Source organism: Arachis ipaensis, chromosome B06, assembly GCF_000816755.2.
Source record: "Arachis ipaensis cultivar K30076 chromosome B06, Araip1.1, whole genome shotgun sequence".
Taxonomy (NCBI): Eukaryota; Viridiplantae; Streptophyta; class Magnoliopsida; order Fabales; family Fabaceae; genus Arachis; species Arachis ipaensis.
This window is the reverse complement of record NC_029790.2, coordinates 120,718,828-120,724,788: the sequence shown is the minus strand read 5'-3', so window position 1 is coordinate 120,724,788 and position 5,961 is coordinate 120,718,828. Positions and strand designations below refer to the sequence as shown.

At 30.9% G+C, this 5,961-nt stretch overlaps 2 long non-coding RNA genes across 2 annotated transcripts in view; one reads left to right on the top strand and one right to left on the bottom strand.

Annotated features, from left to right (window-relative positions):
* Positions 1-1,609, bottom strand: part of LOC107648415 — a 20,926-nt gene extending 19,317 nt beyond the window's left edge. The window contains exon 1 of the long non-coding RNA XR_001621918.2: positions 1,438-1,609. This is a non-coding gene — a long non-coding RNA (uncharacterized LOC107648415). The remainder of the gene's footprint in view (positions 1-1,437) is intronic.
* LOC107648414 lies at positions 3,466-4,655 on the top strand. Its single transcript, XR_001621917.2, has 3 exons — positions 3,466-3,777; positions 4,090-4,280; positions 4,403-4,655. It is a non-coding gene; the product is annotated as an uncharacterized LOC107648414 (long non-coding RNA).

The window sequence follows — 5,961 nt, the reverse complement described above, 5'->3', positions numbered from 1 at the left end:
TATTGTTTATTATCGTAATTTTATTATAAAATGTATAAGTAACATACATGCCTCGTATTTTTAGATTTGCATCACATGAAGATTATAATATTTTTGTATAATTATATGATGTTCCTATAATCTGAGAAGACGACCAATTTGACAACAGATTGTTTATTTCAACTTATTTTGCCATTGTATTTATCATATTGAGATGTATCTTTTATTTAGCATAAGGAAAATTGATATGCGTTGTTGTTATATACAATAAATTTTGAGTAAAAAATAAATAGGTCTCTAATTTTTTTATGTGGATATTTTTTTCGTCGAACCCAACGAAAAATATCACTTGGCAGACTTCCCTCTCACGCGTACGCGTGTGTGTATTGGTCGTCATGTCTCCACATCTCCATGAATTCTCCATTTGTATGCTTTTTTTTTCCCATTTCTTTCGAACCATTCTTACCTTCAAAACATTAAATCACTTAAACAAAAAAATGTTCTATAATTTTTTTAGTACCGTTAGTACTCCTTAATTTAGTACTCATTAATTTAGGATCATTTTAGACTATAAATTTTTATTATTTATGACTATTTTGTTACTTATCATTGTATATAATAAAAACGAAAATAAAGTACAGTGAGAAGTATAATAAAAACAACAAAAAAACGAAAAAATTTTCATACAAACATAATATATAATAATTACAACCAACAACATATATCATATAAAAAAAATAATTTATATTAACAATAGTTGTCATATGAATAAAAAAATACAATAAAAATATAACATTAGAACACTAAAAAAATAATATTAAAATATTTATCATATAAATAAAAAAATACAATAAAAAACATAAAAATCAAAATATGAAAAAGAGTACTAAAAATAATAAAAAAATTAAAATATTTACCTTAGCGTGATTGAAACAAATCTAAAAAATTTTGATGAAAAAAAAAATGGAATGACAAAGATTTACTGTAAAAGTTATATGATTACTTGCATCCTTTTTATAGAAGAAAATGAAGGGTAGAGTTAGTAGAAAAGGAATGAATTTCTCATCTAATTTCTCAACTGTAATCAACCTTTCCCAACGTAAACGGCAGAAGTTAGAATTTTTTGCTTCACATGAACGTACCTTCAGAGGTGAAAGCAATGCTGGGTTCAGAGTTTCACAAAGTTGCCACACATAAAATTGGGACGTTCAAGACACTCAAACGGACTTCTCTCTTCCCAACGTAAATCCCAAACACACCCTAAATTACTAAATTTAATTTATTTTTCTCTCATTCGATGCCTTGATATGTTTGTTTAAGTGATTTAAAATTTTGAAGGTAAGAATAATTTGAAAGAAATGAAAAAAAAAAAGCATGCAAGGTGGAGAATTCATGGCGACGCATACGCGTGACTAGCACTTTCTGTTGGGTATGACAGAGGCATTTTTTGGTTTGCACTAGGGTATCCATCAGGCCGGAAGCCCAATGACTAATCCCTCGGGTACTGCAGAGGCAAAGTGGGCGACCCTCCCAAGCAAGCAAGCTCCATTCCCATCCTCCAGTAAGTATCGAACCCGGGAGAGATGGTTAAGGGACACAGACCCTCATCCATCCGTGCCAACTTGCGTTGGTGACAGAGGCATTTAGGGCGGTCAAAATGAGCTAAACCCATTGGGCCAGCCCGTTTGTCCATTTAAATGGGCGGACTTTGCCTCTAAAATTAAGCCCGTTTAAATTTCGGGCTAAACGGGTTGAGCTCAATTAACCCGAAAAAAATGACGAGTTAAATGGGCTAGCCCGCGGTCTAAACGGGTGGCCCACTTATTTTTTTTTTACATTTTTTTCCAAAAAAACAATACTTTTAGCTGATATTTTTTCTGATCCGACCCGAAAATTCGACCCACCAACTAAAAAAATTATTATTTTTAAAGATTTTTGACCTAAAAATGGTACTTTTTGTCAAAATATTTTTCAAAAAATAAAATTAAATGATAAATGGACTGGCCTGTTTAACCCATCGGACTGACCATAAATAGTCCAGGCTAGAAAATTCTGGCCCGCGAATAAAGCGGACTTAAACGGGTCAACCCATTTAACCCACGAGCTTAACGGGCCGGGCCTAAATAGATCAGACTAGTCCGTTTGACAGTTTTAGAGACATTTGGATGGAGGGACCGATCCGTCCAATTTTTAAAGACGTCAAGAATTTAAAAATATTTTTCAATAGTTAGAAATAAAAATGTCCACAAAAAAAATGTCAAACTTATTTGTCTTCACCTCATCAATTTTGGAAGATTGTTATAATGCATGTCTACTTGTACATGCTTTGATTAAAAATATAGATTTATCCGACCAAAAAAAATTATAGATTTTAAGGATAAAAGTTTTGATGGGATATGTATATAAAAATGTTAAGTCAAAATTTGATATGATATCTTGTAATGATAAATGTAATTAATAATTTTTATTATATTTTTTTTATAAGTATTGTATATATTTATAAATTGACAATTAAAGTTTAAAATTAAGCAATCCATAATTCAAATAAAGAGAATACATAATTGAGTAAATCACATGCAAGAATATGATCTTTATGCAACAGGAAAGACGCTGCACACAGTCGAATTAAACAAGAAAAAGATTTTTTTTCAATGTGCCATTGAATATACATACGGCTAACTTGATCAAATTAGGAATGACTCTAACATTGAAAAAAATAATCAAATTTTATAAAAAAATATTTTATTCAAAGAAAAAATAATTAATTTGCATATATTGCAGATCATACAAACCGTCTTTGACTTTTTATTTTTGAATATGTTTATATTTTTTTTATTTAGATTTAAGTTTATTTTAAGAGATATAAAAAGCAAAAAAAGTAATATATACAAACACAATTTAATTTTTTATTTGAGAGTTTGATTCTAAAAATATGTTGGGTTTAGAGTGCACCTGATTTTTCTTAATTAAATTTGGTTAGCACATAGATGATTTATTAAGTTTTGAATAGTTTAGGTGATTTACAATAGTGTAAGTCTCTTAGAATTGGTGTTTGTAAATCCTATTGATTATAGTAAAAATTCTATTATTGTTATGGTGGAGACTAAATATAAGACACATTGTATTTCGTGGCCGAACTAAAATATATCGAGACACCACTATGTTCTTTTTCTATTCTCTACACTTTCTTTCATTCTCTATTCTACACTATGGGACGAAACAAAATTTTAAATAATCTCCTGAATTTAATGTATTGTACAAATTGTTTTATTAGTTTTATTAAGTTTTAAAAATGATTATTGACTTCTTTGTCAACTCACTTAAAAACCTTCAAAAAATACAATAAAATATGAAAATATAATAAAAGAGAAAAAAATAAATAGGTCCTTCACTTTCTATTTCGTAGACATTTAAATATTTGAAGATTAAAAAATACATATACATCCTTGACCTCCTCAAAACCAGAACATTTAAATCCTTTCGTTACATTGACCTTTTAAGACCTAACGGAGATGTCTGACCGTTCTGCTGATGTGACCGTTACGGTATGCCACGTGATGGTGCGAAATAGTTAAGGGACAAAATAGTCCCTACGCCAAAAACGACACCTTTCGCGTCTCCCTCCCACGATCTTCTTTTTGCTTTTCTACATTTTCTTACTGAAAAGTCACAGTAATACTTTGTTCTTCCTTCAAAAAGAAAGTCCCAGTTTCTTCCTTGTTGCGTGGTGGTGAAGTCCTTGAAGGAGAAGGTGAAGGGATTGCATTGTTTGGTTGTCATCTCTCTTCGTCTACAAAGGTGAGCTTCGTTCACCTCGTTAATTCCTTTTATGTAAAAAGATTTTAATTGGCACAGAGGTTTGGGAATAGATGCATGATGCATATTGTAATGTGGGTTTATTTTGTTATTGGTTAATTAGGGTTTGATTCACAAACTGCAACTTATTACATGAATAATAGTGAAATCTGTGTTATGGTAAAGTTGTTTTGTGTAATTGTTATCTCTAATCATGAGTAAAATTGCATGCGAATAGAACTAAGTTTTACAGAGTAGTGAAATACACATTTGAATAATTCAGAATGATAAAAATGGTTGGTTTATTTTTTTTAGATGGATGATCACTATGTGGTGCCAGTTTTCTATCATAGGGGTAATTTTATTAGAAGAGGTGGAAGTGAGCTTGTTTATGTGCATGGTAAGGTAGAGAAGTTTTTGAAGATGGACATTGATTTTATTAACTTCGAAGACTTGATAACCTTATTCAAGGGCCTAGGATATCAATCATACAAGACTGTCTACTGGTATTTTATTTTCAATTTGTATGTAATTGTGATCTAAATTTTATATTGATTGTTAAAGAGGTATTCTATATTATTCTATTTGCAATTTGTATATAATTGTGATTTGAATTTTATATTGGCAGTAGCCATTCCTACTACAACAAGGCTGTTGAAGTTTATTCCCAATCCATCATCCAACAATGCAGAGTGAAGAATTGTGTCTCTCATTCTGTTTAGGTTTAATGTGTTTTCTTGTAATGGTTTAGGGCAAACTTGAGAATTGCCTTTTATGGTATTTGTTTTGTGTTGTTTTATTTTGGTCAAAGTAAACTTGTTAGATGGTACCATGTAATTTAGCAAATTACGTTATTAGCAAACTTGTTTGTTCTTTTGAAATTATAGACCTTATTCTTTAAATTTGACAATTTTAATTTCAGTTCCTGAACAATTGAGAGTCTATTTTTAACAGTAATTTCATTGCATTTTTCACAAACACTACAAAATGCAAGAACTATGAATATCTTAAATGGCATTAATCATTACAGTACATATATTAGTAAAAAAAGAACTACACTGTACTGCCATTTTTTCATTTCAAACACTACTCAATTTCTACATTTTATAACAACAACACAGAGAGCAACTATAACAACATAAATGTACCATTTAATTGGTTTTTTTTCATCTCCAAAGCAACAATCTTCTTCTCTAAACTATTGATTATGTTTTCCACCTCATGTGTCTTGTGATGCTCTTCAACAATTTTTATATCCTTTTCTCCCAAGGTCTTTGTATCAGAGCTCCCAAATCTCGCAATGTGTTCATCAAACTAGACAAAAAATTTGCAATGCGATTCTCTTACCTACACAGTGTACCTAAGTTCAAAAATCATATAGTATTTCAGGGAAAGAATTATGCACAACCAATAAATTTTTTTACTTACCTTATAGAATGGACACCCAAAGAAGATTTTGTTAGGAGATTTTTATTAGTCTTCGACATGAACATGATTGCATAAACTCCACAAAAGCACTTCGGGAAGATGTCGCCATCTTTCTCATCTCTGCCATGCAATGCAAGCGTCCTTGAACTTGTTAGTTGTTACAGACAGTTTCTATCTTCATCCTCCTCCACTTCTCCTTGAACTCGAGGATACACCATCAGCGGCCATGAACAACTTCAGCGACCCCATTTTTATTCACCCTTTTGCAGGATTAGGGCTACATCTCGAACGGCGTCGTTTTTGGTGTGAGGGACTATTTTGTTCCTTGACCATTTCACACCTCCACGTGATACACCGTAACAGTCACGTCAGCAGAACGAAGTCTACGTCAGACATTTTCGTTAGATCTCAAAAGCTCAATCTAACGGAGGGATCTAAATGTTCTAGTCTTGACAAGGTCAGGGACGTATATGTATTTTTCAATCTTTAAAGACTCAAATGTCTACGGAATAAAAGGTCAATGACGTATTTGTCCTTTTCTCAAAAATGTTTAAACATAATTGAAGGTTTCAAGAGAATTGAGAAAAGGAAGATTAAATCAAAAAATTATTTTTAATGCTTATAAATAAATTGTGCAGAATTTTTGGTTTTAAGAAATTATTTATGATTTTGTTTCTTTTGAATATACAGAATAAAAAGTGTAAAAAATAGAGAAGATGAAGGTTGATACTTCAATATATTTTAGTTTAATCATGAAGT